This window comes from Bos indicus x Bos taurus, chromosome 12, assembly GCF_003369695.1.
Source record: "Bos indicus x Bos taurus breed Angus x Brahman F1 hybrid chromosome 12, Bos_hybrid_MaternalHap_v2.0, whole genome shotgun sequence".
Taxonomy (NCBI): Eukaryota; Metazoa; Chordata; class Mammalia; order Artiodactyla; family Bovidae; genus Bos; species Bos indicus x Bos taurus.
In genome coordinates this window covers 22,240,144-22,263,863 of record NC_040087.1, presented here as the reverse complement: position 1 = coordinate 22,263,863, position 23,720 = coordinate 22,240,144, and positions in this window count along the sequence as shown.

The window sequence follows — 23,720 nt, the reverse complement described above, 5'->3', positions numbered from 1 at the left end:
ATTACTTGCATTTCCAATTAAAGCCATATTCTTTTTAGCGTCTGTTTTTCTGGACATGTTTGTCTGGAATGTCAGCCATTACCTCTCCTGTACATAATCTTCCTGGTTGTTTGTGTTTGTTTTTAAAATTCAGTTTAAGCATCCCTTCCCCTGGGAAGCCCTCTTGGATTGTTTTGTCCTGTCTCTCCTTCCTTGCACCTGCTAGTAATCTGAGCTTCCTTCTCTTGTGGCACATATCACACTCAAACAGGGTATTTTCCCACTTTGGGGGGATGTGTCTTGAGGGCCAGGACTGTTTCTTACTACTCTTGGCTCTTTGTTGCCCCTGTACATAGTAGATATTCAATAAGAGCTTGTGAATAAATATTTGTGAATGGCTGACATTCCTCCTCCATGTATAGGAGCATACGAGGTATCATTACTAAGGGCAGATCCTACTTAACCCATTCATGACCAGGTAGTAGTAAGTCAAGTACCATTTCAGATGGGGCACACATGTATACCTGTGGCGGATTCATTTCGATATTTGGCAAAACCAATACAATATTGTAAAGTTTAAAAATAAAATAAAATTTAAAAAAAAACTGGAAAAAAAATAAAACGTCCCGAAACCCTGGCTTAAATTCATCTTTCAAGTTGCCAAAGCTTTTGACTTTGCAAACCAGTATCACTCAAGGTCATCCTCTCCAGAAAGGTTGCATATACCTCGGGCAACCATCAGGCTATGCATTTTGTCCTTGCAATAAAAATGGAAACTCTGACTTGCATAGAGAGCTGTCTGCTTTTGACAATGGAATTGGCCACTGAGATGGCATAAGTGCACGGCACATTCAAGCTGAAGTCTGACCATCATGTCAAGTCTTGAAACTTTAAACATTTCAGGTAAATGAAGAATAGATGAAGGGTTCTGCGTGCCTGATTTGTCAGTGTGGCTAGGGGCTGACTTGTAGGTGGTCCAGTGGTTAGGAATCTGCCTGCCAGTGCAGGGCCATGGGTTCAGTGCCTGGTCTGGGAGGCTGTCACATGCCACAGGGCAGCTAAGCCCATGCGCCTCAACTACTGAGCTGCACTGCCTAGAGCCCGTGCTCCACAACAAGAGAAGCCGCCGCAGTGAGAGGCCTCTGCACCCCAACTAGAGAGTAGCCATTTGCCGCGCAACTAGAGAAAAGCCTGCGTGTAGCAACGAAGACACACCCTGGTCAAAAATATAAATTCCTTAATTAAAAAAGAAAAAAAAAAGACTCCTCAGGGCCTTAGAGGTCTCTGGAGGACAAAGCTTGCCTCTTGAGTAGGGACGGTGGAGCTACAGTTACCTCAAGTCCAGCCAGAGTGAGCCCACCGGCAATCTCTCTCTGCCTTTGTACAATTCTTGGTGTTCCTTTTCTTCTACCTTGGAAAGTGAGGGCAGAATCAAGGCGATTTGCAGCAGAGCCAAGTTTAATCTGTTGGTGGTTTGGTCACTCAATTGTGTCTCTTTTGTGACCCCGTGGACTGTAGCCCTCCAGGCTCCTCTGTCCATGGCATTTCCCAGGCAAGAATACTGCAGCGGGTTGCATTTTCTCCTCCGGGGATCTTCCCAATCCAGGGATTGAACCTGCATCTCCTGCATTGCAGGCTGATTCCTTACCACTGAGCCACCAGGGAAGCCCCAAACTTATCCTAGAAAAATATTAAAAATAATAAACATTGCACCTTAAATTTGTCTACTTGTCTAACATTTTATAACTGTAGGATGTTCTCATTTATGGAAAATAACTGTCAGCATGATGGAAAATTTGAAACTGTGTATTTGGAAGTGAAAATGTTTTGGAAAGCAATGTTTCTCAAAATCCTTCCAAAAAATAACCCAGGATTTTTGGTTGTTGAATATAGAAGTTCCCAGACCCCTGAAAGACATATCCAGAGGTGGAAACCCTCTGGGTGCAGCCTGGGAATCTCCTTTTTTTAAAGAGCTCCCTGGCGAGCCTTACACACACGCAAGTTTGAGAGGCCACCTTGGGGAACACATGATTTTTTTCATTCATGGGTAGCGAGGTCATGGAGGTAATATCAGGACAAGTGTCCCTGGGAATATGTAACCAGAAGGTTTGGGCAGAAGTGAAAAGGTAGGTTATTTTAGAGGGAAGGAGTGAAAGAAACTCAAGATCCTGCAACGAAAGGGCTAAAGTTTATATGGTAGGACTGAAGGCTTGACTACAAAGGGTGGCTTATTTTTCCCAGTGTGGGGATAGGGTGTGTGGGGACAATTACCATCATCAAAGGGTTGTTCCATGCGTCACTAAATAAAAAGTAGCTCAGGGACCACAATCGCCTATTATTAGAAACGTAATAGTCATATCTTATTTTAAAACCTGTTTTTAATCTTTTGCCACCTGTAAAACTAGACTAAACAGATCAAATGTTAAGGCTATCTAAAAATACCCTGAGCAGAAACATAATTAGGGTTCTAATCTAATTGGGATTATCATGAAGTAGGCTATGCAGACAAGCTACAAGAGATAAGCCTCTATCAGAGGCATTAAGTTCTAAGTGTTCATTAGATTTATGGGACCAAGCCATGTGTTTTTTGGACAGTATAGAAATCATGTGGAACAGGTTTCAAAACCCAAGTAATGATGGCAATTTATTTTCATTTAAAGAATATCCTAAGAGCCCTGGTTTCAAAAGACTTAGCAATGTGTTGTTTGAGGCTTTTGCTTCATGAGAAAACTTAGTGATGGGTTTGATGCTCTGTGAACTTTCAGATACCACTTCTGGACAAACCTCAGAGCAATTCTGATTCCCCTTCTCAAGGTTCTCATATCTGTGCCATATGGTATAGGACAGTGTGAAATATCTTGATCTGATTGCATCTCATAGAAGTTACCCCATGTGTGTTAGCTACTTAGTCATGTCCAGCTCTTTGAGACCCCATGCACTGTAGCCTGCCAGACTTCTCTGTCCATGGGATTCTCTAGGCAAGAATACTGGAGTAGGTTGCCATTACCTTCTCCAGGGCATATTCCTGACCCAGGGACCAGACCCAGGGATCAAACCAAGGTCTCCTGCATTACAGGCAGTTTCTTTACCATCTGAGCCACCAAGGAAGCCCAAGGTGATCTTTGGTGTTTATATATTAAACGATCATATCAAAAGTGGTCATTGGAAAAAAAAACCCACACGCTCAAAATTAATGATTCAAAACAACTGAAATAATAGGGCTTCACTTAGAAACATCTTAAAATGAGAAGAAAAATGTTTAAGCCCCCCTATCTGGTTCTCTAATATAACATTTCATTCTGGAAATGAATTCTTAGGCAGATGATAAAAACCAGCTTCAGGAAAATTATCTTTTCTGTCTCCTCTAATCACCTGCTTGACTTACTGTTTCCTTGTGCTTGGAAAAGGTTATTAAAAGTTTTAGTTGAAAAGATGGAAGGATCGAGGGGAGACTCAATTCCAGTTCTCTGAAAGCCCACCTGGGGAGCTTGTTGGCCATGGAGGCGTCTGTGCTTTGGGGCCAGGAATGTGTTCTCCTTGGAAGGAATGAGTCTACCAAGCTCCTTATCGCAAAAATGTGTCTCAGAGATCTTATGCCTTCCTCACCCACAAACCAGCTCTTTTCTCATAAATTCATGTCACGACAGTTCTTCAAACAGGACCTTGAAGAACTTCTTCCCCCTGCAAAACTCATATTTATGAATTTGAAAATGATCAATAACACTTCTTTTCCATAGGAAATGTTTGTATTTGGTTTTTCAAAAGCTTTTTATTTAATATCGGAAGATAGCCAATTAACAGTGTCGTGATAGTTTCAGATGCATAGCAGAGGGACTCAGACATACATATATCCATACATGTATCCATTCTCCCCTAAACTCCCCTCCCATCCAGCCTGTCACATAACACTGAGTGGAGTTTCGTGTGCTATGAGATAGGTCCTTGCTGGACCCTGGTAAGCGTAAGTTAATTCTATTAGTCTGTGAATCTGTTTCTATTTTGTACGTAAGTTCATGTATCAGAAATGCCTGTATTTGTTTTTGAACCCATGCAAGAACAGATAGTTTCTGCTGGCGAGTGGCATTTTCATTAACTCAGCTGTTTAACACACCCTTTGAAGTGTTCCATCAGACTCTTGAAGAAAGAACAAGACTGCCTGAGAGAACCAGCCTCAGCCTTTTTTGAATATGACACCCAAAGCACAAGCAATAAAAGCAAAATTCAACAAACGGGACTGTATCAAATGGAAAGCCTCCATAGAAAAGAAGAAAAAATCATCAGAATGAAAAAGCAAACCACAGAATAGGAGAAAATAGTTGTGAATAATATACCTGATAGAGAATTAATATAAATATATAAAGAACTCAATGAAAAATCAAACTATGCAGTTAAAAAAGTGAGAAGGGAAACAAAATAGACATTTCTTCAAGGAAGATTTTCAAATGGCCAACAGGTACATGAAAAGATACTCGACATCACTAACGATCAGGGAAATGCAAATCATAACCTCAATGAGTTATCACCTCTCACTAACGTTAGAGCAGCTATCATCAAGAAGACAAGAGATAATAAGTTTTGGCAAGAGTGTGGAGAAAAGGGAACCCCAGTGCACTGTTGGTAGGAAGGTAAGTCAGGACAGCTACTTTGGGAAACAGCATGGAGTTTCTACAAAAAATTAAAATAGAACTACCATGCACGCACGCTAAGTTGTTTCAGTCGTGTCCGACTCTCTGCGACCCCGTGGACTGTAGCCTGCCAGGCTCCTCTGTCCATGAGGATTCTCCAGGCAAGAATATTGGAGTAGGTTGTCATTTCCTTCTCCAGGGGATCTTCCCGACCCAGGGATCGAACCCATGTCTCCTGCATTGCAGGCAGATTCTTTACCGCTGAGCCACTGGGAAAGCCAGAACTACAATGGGATCCAGAAATTTCACTTCTGGGTATATATATCCAAAGGAAACGAAAACAGGATATTGAAAAGATACACGTATGGCCATGTTTATGGAAGCATTATCCACAATAACCAAGATATGGACACAACCTCAGTGTCAGTATTTACACAATGGAGTATTATTCAGTCATGAGAAAGAAGGAAAACCTGCCATTTGTGACAGCATGGATGGACCTGGAGGGCATAAAATGCTAGTAAGATAATTCAGACGGAGGAAAACAAATACTGTATCACTTATACGTGGTATCTAAAAAGCCAAACTGTTAGAAACAGAGAGTAGAATGGTGATTGCTAGGGGCTAGGTGTGGGGGTGTGGGGGGGAGGATAAGGGAACTCTTGGTCAAGGATAGGAACTTGCAGCTAGAAGATAAGTTCTGGAGAGCTAATGCACGACTATTATTATGGACAATACTGTATTCTATACTTCAAAGCTGCTAAGAGAATAGAACTTAAACGTTCTCACGATGAAATGAAATGATCATTATGCGATGTGATGGATGTGTTGGCTAACTCTGTCATGGTATGCATGTCATGTCATGTCTGCAAAATATGCATGCTTGCTAAGTCGCTTCAGTTGTGTCCAACTCTTGGTGACCCTATGGACTGTAGCCTACCAGGCTCCTTTGTCCATGAGATTTTCTGGGCAAGAATACTAGAGTGAGTTGCCACGCCCTCATCCAGGGGATCTTCCTGACCCAGGGATCGAACCTATGTCTCTTATGTCTCCTGCACTGGCAAACAGGTTCTTTACCGCTAGCACCATGGATCAAATAAGCATGTGGACGTCTTAATGTTATATGTCAATTAAGGCCCCTCAAGAAGACAAAAAGAACAAGGAAGCTGAAGGGCAGATGCTGAAGAACTCTTCTTATTCAGTCATGAATTTTACACCAGCTACCTGGGTTGTCGGGTTCCCTTTGCTTCATTAATCCTGGTGTTTCCATTCCTCAGTTTTCCTCATACACTTCTTTAAAATTGATACAAGATTTAATAGAGAATTATTTCCGCGAGTCTTTGAGAATAGGGGTAGCAGAGGGTATCAACATGAAATATTAAGAAGCTGTAAGTTAACAAATTGAGCTGAATCTCCAAGGATAGAGACCTGAAGTCATAGAACAATGGTACTGAGAACTGAGAACAATGGTACCCAGCCTGGTGGGCTTCAGTCAGTCAGTCAGTTCAGTCGCTCAGTTGTCTCCAACTCTTTGCGACCCCACGAGTTGCAGCACACCTGCCTCCCTGTCCATCACCAACCCCCGGAGTTCACTCAAACTCACGTCCATCTAGATGATATAAAAAGAATATTGTGTTTGCCAACAGATCATCTTCATTAAATATCCTGACATTTGCACTATCCCACTGCACATCTTCAATAATCTTTACTCCCTCCCTTTTTCTCTTTATCTTTCTCTCTTACTTCTTTCCTCCCTGCTTTCCTTCTTTCTCTCTTTCCTTCACAAAATTATTTATTCTGCTCTTTGAATTTCTCTAAGTATCAACCAACGCTGGTTCTTGGAAAATGAATATCTAGTGTATTGCCTCTGTGGAGTGAGGAAGAGGGTTGAAATTAAAAGGCAGTGCAGGGTGGGGAAGGTGGTGGGTAAAGAATGTTGGCTTCCCTGGTGGCTCAGTGGTAAAGAATCTGCCTGCAATGCAGGAGACTGGGGTTTGATCCCTGGTTGGGAAGATCCCCTGGACAAGGGAATGGCAACCCACTCCAATATTCTTGCCTGATGAATTCCATTCACAGTGGAGCCTGGCAGGTTACAGTCCTTGGAGTCACAAAGAGTTGGACACGATGGAGCGACTAACACACACAAAGAATGTCAACTTCTCTTTGCAGAGTTTTATTGCACAAAAAAAATTGAGGCAAATACTACAAAATGTTAGTATATTTTAAATTCAGTGTGTAAGTTACATGGGTGTTTGTTATATTAACTTTCCTATGATTCATTTTTAAAATTAGAGCATCTGGTGTGAAATTCTACAATTAGTTCATATGTTAATTAGTTAATTAATTGATACAGCCACGAGTCACCAGGCACCTACAATATACTTGGATTTATGCTGAGAAATGTGATATGAAGACAGCATTCTACCCATTTACAATGTCTTATTATAGTGTGGAAGTCCTGATTTAGGTTTTTCTGCAGTAAGAGATGATTTTTAATTGAGATTGGATGACAGGTCTGTTTATGAAGTGTTTAAAAATGGCCTGGCTAGTTACAACCTAATAAAGAGCAAATGCCTTTCCTATTTATCTCCTCTTCCTCCTCCACCCCCTTTCCTTTCCAAGATCATTGCAACTGGTACTTCCTTTTTCCTAAAGTAACAAGTCTTCATAAAGTGCCTGAGTAGACACATTCAATCAAACAAGAGTTTTAAGTATTCTGCCAAATAAAAGACTTGGAAGATCTTAAGCCAAAATCTAAGAATGGATGTCCTTTGTGCCAAAAGATCCTAGGTAAGCTTGCCTGTTGTTGGTACGATGTCTAAATTGAGTTAGCATAACCAACAAGTTGGAGGATGAGTTACAAGAACTTTTTTTTCAACTACTGCCTTCATTTATGATAGTTTCTTAAATAAGAGCTAAACTCCTTAAATCAAATATTACAAAGGGTGTTGCCAATGTCAATTGGCCCATACAGTGAGTCTGAAATTGAAAGTACAATTCTGAGTGCCACGCATACTTGTTCATGTTCATCATACTTCTGAATGGTTAAGGACTTACCTGAACAAGGGTGTTTACCAACTAAGATTTAGATAACTTACCAATTACAAGAGATGAAAGGATGCTCACTCAGACAGCCAATGAGCATTGCCTTCATGTTATTAAATAGGTCCTAACCAGTGTTCCTAGCCCAAAAAAACTTCAGCTAATTCCTGACAAAATGGTGGCTCAGATGGTAAAGAATCTGCCTGCAATGTGGGAGACCTGGGTTTTATCCCTGAGTTGGGAAGATTCCCTGGAAGAGGGCATGGCAAACCACTCCAGTGTTCTTGCCTGGAGAATCCCCATGGACAGAGGAGCCTAGTGGGCTACAATCCGTGGGGTCACAAAGAGTCAGACACGAGTGAGTGACTAAGCACAGCATAACCATGAAAGGGTTCTCCACTGAAAGCATATAATTCCTTCTGTATTCAGGCTCATATGTTCATTGCTTTCATGGTGAAGACAAGGAAAGCAATAACCTACGAGACATAAAGGATTGAAAGCAACAGACCTCTTGAGCTTTGAGCCATTCTTTTGAATTCATTAATAAGAATGGCTTTGTGCATGTGTTGTTGCAATTATGATTATGGATAAGTGAATCAGTCAGTTCAGTCATTCAGTCAAGTTCAATTCTTTGTGAGCCCATGGACCACAGCATGCCAGGCTTCCCTGTCCATCACCAACCCCCAGAGCCTACTGAAACTCATGTCCATTGTGTTGGTGATGCCATCCAACCATCTCATCCTCTGTCATCCCCTTCTCCTCCTACCTTCAATCTTTCCCAGCATCAGGATCTTTTCCAATGAGTTGATTTTTCACATCAGGTGGCCAAAAAATTGGAGTTTCAGCTTCAGCATCAGTCCTTCCAATGCATATTCAGGACTGATTTCCTTTAGGATGGACTGGTTTGATCTCCTCGCAGTCCAAGGGACTCTGAAGAGTCTTCTCCAACACTACAGTTCAAAAGCATCCATTCTTTGGCACTCAGCTTTCTTTATAGTCTAACTCTCATATCCATACATGATTACTGTAAAAACCATAGCTTTGACTAGTAATAGATAAGCGAATACATTAGTAATTTAGTTCCTCTTTTGTTTTTTAAATATTGTTTCAAAGTGTGTCTCATTTTTCAATATATCAACTGATCTGGTCACAAGTGATGGGAACAAAATATTCTCTTCATAATCTATTCTGTAACCTTGAGCAGCAACATGGTAAAGAAAAACTGAACAATGAGAATGAGTGTCTCAAACCTGGATGAATTCAGTGCTACTTAGCTTTTTGCAGTTATTTCTTTCCTGTGAAGAACATGTAAGATGGGGAGTTTGATAGATAAAATAACAGTTTAACTGCCCTTCCCAATGCATTTAGTATCTGAACATGAAAAGGGAATGAGCATTAAGTGGAGCCCATTTTTGTGGACTTAATGAGCATTAAGTGGAGTCCATATTTGTCCATTTCAATCCAAGTCAATGATCTACTCTCCAGCAAGATGCAGCTGGAATTCTGGGACACAGGACACCTTGTCTGATATCTAGTTTGGTGCATCTTTATTAAAGTACTTTCTTACTCTCCTCTTTAATCATTATTAGGAGGAGCAACAGGTAGTTTTTGCCCAGATTCCTATTTTGAAACTTTTCTTTTTATCTTAGCAAGTTTCTATCCCAAGTTGGGGGGTCCATGCCTCTGAAAAGCCCTATTCCTACAAAGTCTCATGCAACGGCCTCAGAGGCAGTTTGTGCTTGCAAATGACAAGACACAAGTGGGGAGAATTGGCAACTACACAAAAAAGATACGAAATAGTCTCCACCTACCAGTCAGATGCTGTCCATCAGAGTGGAAAACAATGGAGGGAATGAAGATCACTCAGTTGTATAGGATCCATTTCGAACAATCTCTAATCAATTCAGGGACACCTCCTCTCCACCCCCCTCTCCCCTCCATCATCTGTCTGCCTTTGTGTAGTTCTAAGAGCAGCATTAAGAATTTTGACAAGGGTGTCATTTTAATCTGAATGTCTCAAAATGATAGGGGAGGAAAAAAATTCTCCTTTTTTTTTTTTGCCTTCAACTCCAAAATAAAATAATCTGGGAAGGAGAACAAAAAAGTTTCCCGATGAGATCTACTTTTGGTGTCAAGTCTTCTAGGATGACCCTGAGGATGGAGATACTTTGGGGATAGAAGTGAGGGTGTGACATTTGTCATCACTCTTTAGGAAAGGATTAGTCAGGCCAGCCCAACAGTGGCTGATTTCTGCCCACTTACAAGGACTTATAAGAAGAAAGAACTTAGAATTTGTAGTGAAGAGTTTGGCTTCAGGCTCTGTGCCATATTAACTGTGTGACCTTTCACATCTCTTTCATGTCTTGGAGTCTGATTTCTTCTTTGTAAAGAAATAATACCTAAATTAGGGTAGTGTGAATATTTAAATGAGGTGATATATATGAAAATACTTCTGGCATATTTACCCATGTTTATATAATGATATTTGAAATAAAGACCCAGTGTAAAGTCTATGATAATGAAAACTTAATGTTGGGCACCATTAGGGTGAGAACTGATCTCTAGCTGAGGTAACGTGCACTGAGCCATACATACCCCCCCATATGCCCCAACTGGACCTGCACATTTCTTAAGCCAGGTCCACTTGAGCATGAGTGGAAGGAGAAAAGACTTGGCATAATGGCCTTCATTGATCTCTTCCTTCGAGTGCTTTCCTCTCTGAGGTCTCCCACTCGCCCTCCATTGGCAATGACCTTCCACGAGAGTTACTTACAGATGTCATGACCTCAATTATCAGTATCTTTGTAACTCAGTTGATGTGTGTCTTGTCCCAAGATTTGTCGCTGTTTGCATTTGGTTGCTACAGCTCAAATCACATCTATAGGTTCTCTCCCTCTTGATTCTTCTTCCTCTCCTATTGCTGTATATTTATGAAAGAAATCGGGTGATTTGTTCTGTAGAGCCTCCTACATTCTGGATTTGCACCTCGTGTCCCTATGTTTCCAATCTTTTCCTCTATCTATTCTACTTTCTGTAAAGTGGAAGCTATACCCAGAGGCTTATTGGATTCAGGTTGGATGTTTGGTTGAGAATATCTTAGAGATGCTGTGGTGGGTTTTCCACTGCCTTTTCAAGAGTCATGTATTCTATGGTTCTTTCTCTTTCTGGTCACAACAAGATTGATCAGTGGGTTGGAGCATGGTCAGCCTGATTTATTCTTTATAAAAGTTCATCTAAAGCTTTCACTGTCACTGGTAAGTGCTTGTGAGACTCGTTATTTCAAGAGGCTTTGCTAATATTCCAATTCCATCACTTTTTACTGTATTGGTTGGGATGCTTTTATAAGTAGAAACAACACTCATCAAGCATTTGATTACCCTCAGACATAACACAAGCAGGAAAGACAATATAAATATTTGCTTTTTACTTCACCAGTCTTCAGAATGATGAAGTGATTCCCAAGCATTCTTGGTGGCCTATGATGCTGTTGTGGTTTCTATTTTTTAGTGTAATAATGAATGTGTAGATTTTGACATATTTAACATGTTTCAATGCATTATGGTTGGTCTCTTTTTTAACATTTAAATGATCTCAACTTTGGTAGTAGAACTGCCTACAAGTTGGCTACTAGATCCATTTAACATGACTCCAGTAAACTTGAATAATGCTTTTCAGAAGCTTCTTGCTTAGCTTCTTAAACTCCCAGATTTAGGTAATTATCTTCAAGGGAAAACTATCCATATGCTAAGCTTAGTTCTCTGACTCACTCTTCTCACCAGGATCTTAATCTATCAAGTCTCTAATTTTGATTTTTCATCCTCATGTGATTGCCACAGCCTCTGCTGGTTTCTCTTTTTCTGTGGTGGCCGCTGCCTGGGGAAAGCTCAGGTTCTCTTCTTATACCCAGAATCAGCAACTGTTCCCAGGGCGAAAGTAGACAACAACTCTGAGTTCATTTTCCAATGACCTCTTTTCCAGAATCTTGACACTCTTAGCTCTGTTTCAGCAGCTCTCAGGTGATATATGAAATAGGTGATCAGTGCAGGTTCGATGCACGAAGCCGGTGCTCTGGGACAACCCAGAGGGATAGTGTGGGGAGGGAGGTGGGAGGGGGCTCAAGATGGGGGTGGACACATGTACACCTGCGGCTGATTCACATTGATGTATGGCAAAAACCATCACAATATTGCAATCATTTTCCAATTAAAATAAATTAATTTTTTAAAAAGAGTTACTGTGTAGCTGCAAACTACTTATCAACCCGGGCTTCCCAGGTGGCTCAGTGGTAAAGAATCCACCTGCAGGAGACATGGGCTTGATCCCTGATCCGGGAAGATTCCAGCTGCCGTGGAGCAACTAAGCCCCTGTGCCACAAGTATTCCTGTGCTCTGGAGCCCATGAGCCGCTACTACTGAACTCAAGTGCCTAGAACCCGTGCCCTGCAACAAGAGATGACATGGCCCTGAGACGCCCATGCGCGGCAAAGAAGAGCAGCTGCAACTAGAGAGAAGCCTGTGTAGTGAGGAAGACCCAGCACAACCAAATATATATATATATATATATATAAAGAAGTAAAATTATAAAGAAAAGAAGAAGAAAAGCTCTGAGCTCAAAGCTTGATGTATTCACCAACTCGAACAACCTAGTAGAGAGGATTTCTGCTTTTTTTACCTTCTTTTCTCCTCTCCTGAAATTTCAAAGTGTCATTACCTATGCATAATGGAATGCTCAGAGCAAGTCAAATTTCTAATGAATAATATATTTTAGAAGGGAGCAAAGAGATCATACATTTTCTAGGCAAGATGAATATTCTGAGGAAACACTAAGTTGCTCTCATGGATTAGAGAAATATAAGTGTCCTTTTAAAAATTATTTTATGTGTGACAACTAAATGTAATGAAGTATCCTGAGATACTTGGAAACTTGAAATGGGGAGAAAAAAACCCAGCAGGTAAAACAAAGGCAATCTGAATAAAAAATTGATTTTAGTTAATAATAACATATCAATTTCAGTTCATTAGTTTAACAAATGCATCATCCTAATGTACAGCATCACTGACTCGATGGACATGAAACTCCAGGAGATGTGAAGGACAGGGAAGCCTGGCATGCTGCAGTTCATGGGGTCGCAAAGAGCTGGACACAACTGAGCAACTAACAACAATAAGGTAAGATATTAATAACAGGGAAAACTGGATACAGTGTTTGTGGGAACCTTCTGCAGTGTCTTCACAACTTTTCGGTAGATCTAAAATTATTCTGAAATATAAAGTTTATTTTAAAAAATGATTTCATATAGAAAGAAGGTGTTGAAAAGCAAAGGGAGGTGAGACAATAAAAGGTTACATTTATGACTCAAGTTATAAAACAAAATAGAAACATTAATATTCCATGCAGATTTGCAGAAATGATGTCAGCAAACCATTTTTATCTAGAAATAACAATAGCAGAATGAAGCATTTCAAGTGAAGAAAACAATGCTGCAGAGCCCAGCATCACCAAGTTCTTGCTCACGTACAAATAACCCTGAGAAACTTTCTGTGAATGAAGATGTATATAATTCCTAGTTTTTAAAGAGCTATGGGCAGGGAGCCAAAATATATTCTTGGACTCTATTCTTTCAGTATCCTAAAATTAACCTATTGGAATGATATACTCAGCTGTTTGGAACTGGAAATCTAACTCTAAAAGCAACCATTTTATTTGAGGTTTTTTGAAATGAAGCATTTGTTTTTCTGTGTTTTTTTTTTACTGTTTTTTTATTTTTTAAAAGTGTCAAACACACACAAAAGTATATAGAACAGAATAATAACCCCCTATGTGCCCATTACCCAGTTTAATCAGTGGTAGAGACTCACTAAACTTGTTTCAACTCTTCCTCTCCCCTCTCATTTTTTCCCTAGAATGATATAAAGCAACTCTCAGATAACAGAGTCATTTGCTTTTTCAATACACTGACATTTTAGGTATTCTTCTATAAACATTTATGAAGCCCTTTTTAAAATTTTTGAATTTTATATTGGAGTATAGTCGATTAACAATGTTTTATTAGTTTCAAGTGTATAGTAAGTGATTCAGTTATACATATATATGTAACTAATACAACATTGTTAATCAACTATGCTGCTGCTGCTAAGTCGCTTCAGTCATGTCCGACTCCGTGCGACCCCATAGATGGCAGCCCACCAGGCTCCCCCGTCGCTGGGATTCTCCAGGCAAGAACACTGGAGTGGGTTGCCATTTCCTTCTCCAATGCATGAAAGTGAAAAGTGAAAGTGCAGTTGCTCAGTTGTGTCCAACTCTTATACTTCAATATAAAATAAAATTTTTGTAAAGTAGGTTCTCCATAAATGTTTACAAAATAACACCTAAAATATTGGTGTATTGAAAAAGCAAATGACTCTGCTATCTGAGAGTGGTTTCATATTATCGTAGGCTGGAGTTCCACGGACAGAGGAGCTGTGGGCTGTAGCCCGTGATGTCACAAAGAGCTAGACATGGTTGAGTGACTAACACTTTCATTCTTTCCCAAGTTCTTTTCTTATTTATTGCAGAGTATCAAGCAGAGTTCCCTGTACTATGTAGTAGGTCCTTGTTGGTTACTTATTTTGAATATAGCATTGTGTACTTGTCAGTTCCAAACTCCCTGATCTATCCCTTCTCCCCACCTTTCCCCACTGGTAACTACAAAATTGTTCTCTAAGTCTGAAACCCCTACTTTTGAGGCAACTAATTTAGGAGGTGAACATAGAGATGAGTGACAGACGGATCTTGCTGGAAAGGAGGAGCTTAGTTTAATACGAAAACGAAGACATAACCGTAATATCCCCCAGTGCACAATAGAAAGGGGTAAATGCTGTGATCAAGGCCTAGAAAGCATGCTGTGGGGTCTCAGAGTAGGCGAGGAGAACTTCAGCTGGGAGGGTTAAGAGGAACCTTGTAACAGACACTGCATCCCAGTCGGACCACAACTGATGACCAGAGTTACACTTGCAGTAGGGTGAAGGGTGAGGGAGACCGGCCACAGCTCCCAGCCCGCGGTGCACTGTGCCCCTTCTTCCCCGCCCCCCACACACACCACTTTCTTCTTCAGATACACACGCAGGGCAGGGGCATCCCAGAAGGAAGTCATTTGTCCCTAAAAGAAAACGGATCCACCCTAGTGGACCAAATATTAGAAGCAACTTCAGCCTGATTTTTGATAAAACAGAACCTAAAGAAAGTTTTCTCTGACCCTGACAGAATGGGGACTCTGAAAAAAATTAAATCACCATTTAAAAATGGAGAGAATTCTAGTTCTGAGCTTGAGATACACACCTGCTGTGAGTATTTGAAGATGTTGGCGTGAGACTACATAATTATAGAATTACGTTTGGGCTTGGAGGCAGCAGAAATGTCAAAGAACAAAAGAGCCCAGTGACAGAGCAAACCTGAGAATTGAGGAGAGCCGCAGCTTCAGCTTCTCCGTGATGCAGGTGTCAAGGGAAAGAAGGCAGTGATTGTCATAACAACTCGGTTTTTCTCAGTGAAAGGGAAGCAGGATTACCTGTGGACCATGGGACTCGAATTGAATTGGGAGCAAAGGAATTAGCCAGTGATGGTGACAGCAGAGGTGTTCTATTCACTCTTGAGGCTCTTCCCTATAGTTTCCAGCCAACTAGCAATGATGTGAGACATTGTGGCTACTTTAGGCCCATGGTATGTGACCATGACTAGAGATCTCTTCAAGAAAATTAGAGATACCAAGGGAACATTTCATGCAAAGATGGGCACAATAAAGGACAGAAATGGTATGGACCTAACAGAAGCAGAAGATATTAAGAAGAGGTGGCAAGTTCTTCTGCATAGAACTATACAAATAAGATCTTCATGACCCAGATAGGTTGGTGTGATCACCAACCTAAAGCCAGACATCCTGGAATGCAAAGTCAAGTGAGACTTAGGGAGCATCACTATGAACAAAGCTAGTGGAGGTGATGGAATTCCAGTTGAGCTATTTCAAATCCTAAAAGATGATGATCTGAAAGTGCTGCACTCAATATGCCAACAAATTTGGGAAAACTCAGCAGTGGCCACAGGGCTGGAAAAGGTCAGTTTTCATTCTAATCCCAAAGAAAGGCAATGCCAAAGAATGCTCACACTACCGCACAACTGTACTCATCTCACACGCTAGTAAAGTAATGCTCAAAATTCTCCAAGGCAGGCTTCAGCAATGAATTTCTAGATGTTCAAGCTGGTTTTAGAAAAGGCAGAGGAACCAGAGATCAAATTGCCAACATCCGTTGGATCATGGAAAAAGCAAGAGAGTTCCAGAAAAACATCTACTTCTGCTTTATTAACTATGCCAAAGCCTTTGACTGTGTGGACCACAGCAAACTGTGGAAAATTTTGAAAGAGATGGGAATACCAGACCACCTGACTTGCCTCTTGAGAAATTTGTATGCAGGTCAGGAAGCAACAGTTAGAACTGGGCATGGAACAACAGACTGGTTCCAAATAGGAAAAGAAGTACGTTAAGGCTGTATATTGTCACTCTGCTTATTTAACTTATATGCAAAGTACATCATGAGAAATACTGGGCTGAAGGAAGCACAAGCTGGAATCAAGATTGCTGGGAGAAATACCAATAAACTTAGATATGCAGATGACACCACCCTTATGGCAGAAAGCGAAGAACAAAAGAGCCTCTTGATGAAAGTGAAAGAGGAGAGTGAAAAAGTTGGCTTGAGGTTCAACATTCAGAAAACTAAGATCATGGCCCCATGATGGTCCCCACACTTCATGGCAAATAGATGGGGAAACAGTGGAAACAGTAACAGACTTTATTTTGGGGGGCTCCAAAATCACTGTGGATGATGACCATAGCCATGAAATTAAAAGACGCTTGCTCCTTGGAAGAAATGTTATGACCAACCTAGACAGCATATTAAAAAGCAGAGACATTACTTTGCCAACAAAGGTCCATCTAGTCAAAGCTATGGTTTTTCCAGTGGTCATGTATGGATGTGAGGGTTGGACTACAAAGAAAGCTGAGTGCCGAAGAATTGATGCTTTTGAACTGTGGTGTTGGAGAACTCTTGAGAGTCCCTTGGACTGCAAGAAGATCCAACCAGTCCATCCTAAAGGAGATCAGTCCTGAATATTCATTGGAAGGACTGATGCTGAAGCTGAAACTCCAATACTTTGGCCACCTGATGTGAAGAACTGACTCCTTGGAAAAGACCCTGATGCTGGGAAAGATTGAAGGTGGGAGGAAAAGGGGATGACAGAGGATGAGATGGTTGAATGGCATCACCGACTCAATGGACATGAGTTTGGGTGAACTCCAGGAGTTGGTGCTGGACAGGGAGGCCTGGCGAGCTGCAGTCCATGGGGTCGCAAAGAGTCAGACATGACTGAGCGACTGAACTGAACTGAACTGAAGTGACCATAAATGCCTGTGTCCCTTCCATGATGAGACACTGGGGAACCAGGGTGCTGCCTTCATTCAGTCTTCTCTTCTTTGTCCACAGCAACCCTGGGAGCCACATTGTGTGGCTCAAGCAGCATCCCAAGATGAAGAAAGTTGGATCACTAAATACTATACGGAGGAGGCCAGCCAATAGGCTGTGGCCATGACTCAACAGAGGCGTGGCCTTTGCTCCTGACGTCTAGAGGCTTATTTGCTAGTGCAGTCCAGCGTTAACACCCTCTCTAGAGCCATGCTTACTGTCCCACTGAAGTTAGGTTACATGTGTAGCCAGGCTCACCTTGGAAGCACCTGTAAGGTTTCCTCTTTTGAGTCTGTTGGATCCCAGTAACTAGATGAAACTCTAAAAGCAGAAACCATATCTCACATGCCCCTCAGAGAACCCCACAGAGTGTTTTACAAAGATTCACAGAATGTGAAAATAAATGGAAGAAAACCTCAGGGAGTGACCTTTTGGAATTCTCACGCTTCATAAGAAGAAAGGCAGAAATCTCAGATGTTTCCATTGGAAAAATAAGGCGGTGGTCTAAAAAGACAACTCTGGGAAGAGTGAATTTTCAGAGTCATCTTATTCATTGTGTACAATAACACTGAGACGATTGTGTAGACAGCATTCTTATAAGCAAAGCTTCGGTTTAAGTCTCAGATCAGGGGCCAGGACACAAACTCGGACACCATGCTGACTTAGAAATTATCCTTACTTCTCAACTGTTCCCGCAAATATTTTGGTCAATGATACAGTTTCAAAGCAAGTGTGGATGTGAGTGCTAGATACGGTATAGTCTCAGAGGAAGGTTTCAAAAACAACAAGATCATTGTAGAATCAAGACGTTGTAGAGATAATCTGCGGGTATCATAAAACTTTGTACCTGGGGACAAAAGACAGCTCCTGCCAGCAGCACTAAGTGTTAGGTCAGTAGGTTTCCATCTTGAGCGCCTACAAAACTCAGTAGACAGAACACAGTGGAAATATAAGTAACAGCCTGAAAATCATGATAGAGAGTAGAATTTCATAATGCTTTGATAGACACAGCAGTTGAGTACTTCAAAGAGTGAACTTGAATAAACCCACAGTTTCTTATTATAGAAGATAATTATGACTCACATTTATAAAGCATTTTGTAGTAGAAAGCACTTTGTGTTATTTATTTCTTACAATAAATGTCTGGGGACGGTAATGGTATTAGTTCTCTTTAAAATATTATATACAATTCTCTTTACCCAATATTATTATGGGCTTCCCTGGTGGCTCGGATGGTAAAGAATCCCCTGGCAATGCAGGGGACCTGGGTTTGATCCCTGGATTGGGAAAATCCCCTGGAGAAGGGAATGGCTACCCAGTCCTGTATTCTTGCATGGAAAATTCCATGGACAGAGGAGCCTGGCGGGTTAAAGTCCATGGGGTCATAAAGAGTCAGACACGACTGAACTACTGAGCACATGCTCACACAGACACATATTTGCAAGACATTAAAAAAAGTTTATTGTACTTGATTTACAATGTTGTGTTACTTTCTGGTGTACGGCAAAGTGAATCAGTTATACATATATCCACTCTTTTTTCAGTTCAATTCAGTCGCTCAATCATGTCCAACTCTTTGTGACCCCATGGACTGCAGCACACCAGGCTTCCCTGTCCATCAACAACTCCTGGAACTTACTCAAACTCATGTCCATTGAGTCGGTGATGTCATCCAATCATCTCATCCTCTGTTGTCCCCTTCTCCTCCCACCTTCAATCTTTCCCAGCATCAAGGTCTTTTCCAAGATTCTTCACATCAGTTCTTCACATCAGGTGGCCAAAGTATTGGAGTTTCAGCTTCAGCATCAGTCCTTCTAATGAATATTCAGGACTGATTTCCTTTAGGATGGACTGGTTGGATCTCCTTGTAGTCCAAGGGACTCTCAAGAGTCTTCCTCAATACCACAGTTCAAAAGCATCAATTCTTCGGTGCTCAGCTTTCTTTATAGTCCAACTTTCACATCCATACATGACTACTGGAAAAACCATAGCTTTGACTAGACAGACCTTTGTTGGGAAAGTAATGGCTCTGTTTTTTAATATGCTTTATAAGTTGGTCATAGCTTTTCTTCCAAGGACCAAGCATCTTTTAATTTCATGGCTGCAGTGATTTTGGAGCCCCCCAAAATAATGTCTCTTACTGTTTCCATTGTTTCCCCATCTATTTGCCATGAAGTGATGGGATCGGATGCCATGATCTTAGTTTTCTGAATGTTGAGTTTTAAGCCAACTTTTTCACTCTCCTCTTTTACTTTCATCAGAAGGCTCTTTATAGGCCATTACAGAGTACTGAGTAGAGTTCCCTGTGCTATACAGTAGGTCCTTAATAGCTATCTATTTTATATATAGTAGGGTGTATATGTCAATCTCAATCTCCCAATTTATCCTTCCACCTGTTATCCTCTGGTAACCATAAATTTGTTTTCTACATCTTCAACTCTATTTCTGTTTTGTAGATAAGTTCATTCATACCTTATTGTTTGGATTCCACACAATGGGACCTAATTAAACTTAAGCGTTTTAGCACAGTAAAGGAAACCATAAGCAAAATGAAAAGACAAATCTCAGAATGGGAGAAAATGTTTGCAAATGAAGCAACCAACAAATGTTTAACCTCAAAATATATAAACAGCTCATGCAGTTCAATATAAATAAAAAGTGAAGTTGCTCAGTTGTGTCAGACTCTTCTCGACCCCATAGACTGTAGCCTACCAGGCTCCTCCATCCATGGGATTTTCCAGGCAAGAGTACTGCAGTGGGTTAACCTTTTCCTTCTCCAGAGGATCTTCCCGACCTAGGGATTGAACCCGGGTGTCCCACATTGTAGGCAGACGCTTTACCATCTAAGCCACCAGGGAAGCCTTAATAAAACAGGTCTATCAAAACATGGGTGGAAGATCTTATAGACATTTCTCCAAAGAAGGCATACAGGTGGCTAAAATGCACATGAAAAGGTACTCAACATCACTAATTAATAGAGAAATGTTAATCAAAGCTACAATGAGATATCACCTCACACTGATCAGATTCAGTCAGTTCAGTTGCTCAGTTGTGTCCAACTCTTTGTGACCCCATGAACTGCAGCACACCAGGCTTCCCTGTCCATCAGCAACTCCAAGAACTTACTCAAACTCATGTCCATTGAGTCAGTGATGCCATCCAACCATCTCATCCTCTGTTGTCCCCTTCTCTTCCCACCTTCCCAGCATCAGGGTCTTTTCAAACTAGTCAGTTCTTTGCATCAGGTGGCCAAAGTATTGGAGTTTCAGCTTCAACATCAGTCCTTCCAATGGATATTCAGGACTGATTTTCTTTAGGATGGACTGGTTGGATTTCCTTGCTGTCCAAGGGACCCTCAAGAGTCTTCTCCAACACTATAGCTCAAAATCATCAATTCTTCAGCTCTCAGCTTTCTTTATAGTTCAACTCTCACAACCATACATGACTACTGGAAAAACCATAGCTTTGACTAGACAGACCTTTGTTGGCCAAGTAATGTCTCTGCTTTTTAATATGCTGTCTAAGTTGGTCATAACTTTTCTTCCAAGTAGCAAGCGTCTTTTAATTTCATGGCTGTGATCACCACCCACAGTGATTTTGGAGCCCCCCAAAATAAAGTCTGTCACTGCTTCCACTGTCTCCCCGTCTATTTGCCATGAAGTGATGGGACCAGATGCCCTGATCTTAGTTTTCTGAATGTTGAGCCTCAAGTCAACTTTTTCACTCTCCTCTTTCACTTTCATCAAGAAGCTCTTTAGTTCTTCTTTGCTTTCTGCCATAAGTGTGTGTTATCTGCATATCTGAGGTTATTGATCATACTGGCCATCATCAAAAAAATCTTTAAACAATAAATGTTGAATAGGGTGTGGAGAAAAGGGAACCCTCCCACACTGTTGGAAGGAATGTAAATTGGTATAGCCACTGTGGTTAACAGTACGAAGGTTCCTTAAAAAACTAAAAATAGGGCTACCATATAACTCAACAATCGCACTTCTGGGCATATATCCAGAAAAAAACCATAATTTGAAAAGCTTTTTAAAGGTTCTCCCCTATGTCCATAGTAGCACTATTCACAATAGCCAGGACATGGAAGAAACTTAAATGTCCATCAACAGATGAATGGATAAGGAAGATGTGGTACATATGTATGATGGTATATTGCTGCTGCTGCTGCTAAGTCGCTTCAGTCGTGTCCAACTCTGTGCAACCCCATAGATGGCTGCCCACCAGGCTCCCCCGTCCCTGGGATTCTCCAGGCAAGAACAGTGGAGTGGGTTGCCATTTCCTTCTCCAATGATGGTATATTACTCAGTCATAAAAAGAGTGAAATAATGCCATTATTACGCAACATGGATGGACCAAGAAATCGTCATACTGATTGAAGTAAGTCAGAGAGAGAAAGACAAATATCATATGATATTGCAAGGTATTGTTTAAGGGAATAGAGGATATATTTCATTTCAAAGAGTAAATTTGCTCCCTATGAGAGCCAAGGAACACCTGTAGAGGGAAAAAAAAAAAGAGCCGTGTGTCTGCCACTCGAGGAGGGCCCTGAAAGCCTGAAGCTGTGGGTGCTGTTCCTGGCTTCCCACTGGCCTCCTCCATGACTTTGGCAAAACTACACAGGGCATGGGATCAAGAGCTTGCCCATACTATAGCAATGGATTATCCTGGCATGAAAGCGGGCATTGCAAATTGGCAAACTACTTCAAAAGAACTGGAAAACAAAAGCAGATGTGAGTCTTGACATATACTCTGGGAGGGAGCTGGGGAAGGCAAGCACACAGAAGGAGAAATACTTGTTTTGACTGAAGGCAGCAAAGGATCCAACTATTGAAGTAGGTGGTTTGCTTAATGGATGCTTCTAGAAGTGAGCCAGACTTTATCTGTTGGATTCTCTGACCCCAAATATTTTGATTTGCTTTGGGGGTGTCTAGAAAAAAAAAACTTTTTTTTTTCTCTTTGTCCTTCTTAGGATTCTCCTCTCTGTCCTTCTGTCCAACTAAAAAGGAATCCATTGGTGGGAATAGAAATCTCTATTTGGAGATTTATAAGGGCCTTGTAGGCTTTCCCAGGTGGTGCTGGTGGTATAAAACCTGCCTGCCAATGCAGGAGACATGAGACTCGAGTTCGATCCCTGGGTTGGGAAGATCCCCTGGAGGAGGGCATGGCAACCCACTCCAGTATTCTTGCCTGGAGAATCCCATGGGCAGAGAAGCCTGGCAGGTCCATAGGGTTGCAAAGAGTCGGACACAACTAAAGCGACTAGCCCAGCACAGCACAAGGGCCTTGTAATAATCCTCTCTAAAAGAGGAGCAATAGAAATCCCATGACAAAGTATTAATATCACTTGTAATATCTGATGATCATCTTCCTCTTCCACCAGTGACATCGAGGTCTTTTCTAGAAATGTGAAGACTTGATGAGGTCCACTCAGTTCCAATTCGTCGTCAAACCAGAAGGGCACTTAAAGCACAGCCTTTGGGAATCTCTGAGCATTTTGGATGCTGAGGAAAAGAATGCACAAGCTCCCCCCAGGAGGGGACAGCAGCAAGCTGTGAGGCGAAGAGAGGTGGGAGCCACAGCAGAATGGTGGCACCCTGCCCATCATCAGGAGCCGCTGGCAGCTCACCCGAGAAATGCAAAGCATGTTCCTCCAGTTAGTTATCTCTCATCTTAGGAGCCTTTGTGAGGGAGCCTCTGGTTTGAGGAAGCAGTTGAAGCCTCACCAAGTGATTTTGCGGACCTGTGGAACAGCTCATCAAGGAAGGAGCAGCTTTTCAGAGCAGATGAAGAGAGCAGGGCCAGGGAAAGAAGTGCCAGTGGTACAGTGCAGGGGGAGAGGTGACATTTATACTAAATGGTTTAAGGAAAGGGGGCACAGGCTTTTCTCAGTATCCTTCGGAGAACTTTTTCCTCCCACATTTCTGGTCCCTCCTCAGTCTCCCAGGCAAATCAACCCAGTCCTTCAATGCAGGGGCTTCCTGGGGCTCTACTGGGTCCTTTCATTGTCATATTAGGCACTGGCCCTGGATAACCCCAAAAACACAGGTGTAAATAACCACCTGTACTCTGCCAATTCCTCCAGCCATAGCCTCAAGTCAGACCCTTCTCTTGAACCTCATATTATACCTCTAACTGCCCCCCTGAGCTTCTCTGCCTCAATCGCCCCAGAGACATCAACGCATGTCCTCAAAGTCTGCTCTGCTCTCTCTCTGTTACGTATGTGCCAACTGCACGATTACTCACTCAACCTCAGTGGATATCTCACAGATCCATCTCCTCCTTTCCACTCCCATGACCAGGAGTTCAGACTCCTTTTATTTCTCATCTGGATTCCTTCCTGAAATCCCCATCTCCCATCTCATCTCCTTTGACTCAGTTCTTCACAATGTTATCATGGTACTATTTATACAAGATGAAACATGTTGCAGAATGGGGTTTTGCTCTTGTCTTGTTCTTCATCCAGACTCCCATCACTAAGAACCATAGGCCACTGTGAAGAGCTATAGAACCAGCAGGCACTCCCTCCCAGGGGTTACTGAAAAGTGACCAAATGAGACTCAGGTCTCACTTCCAACAC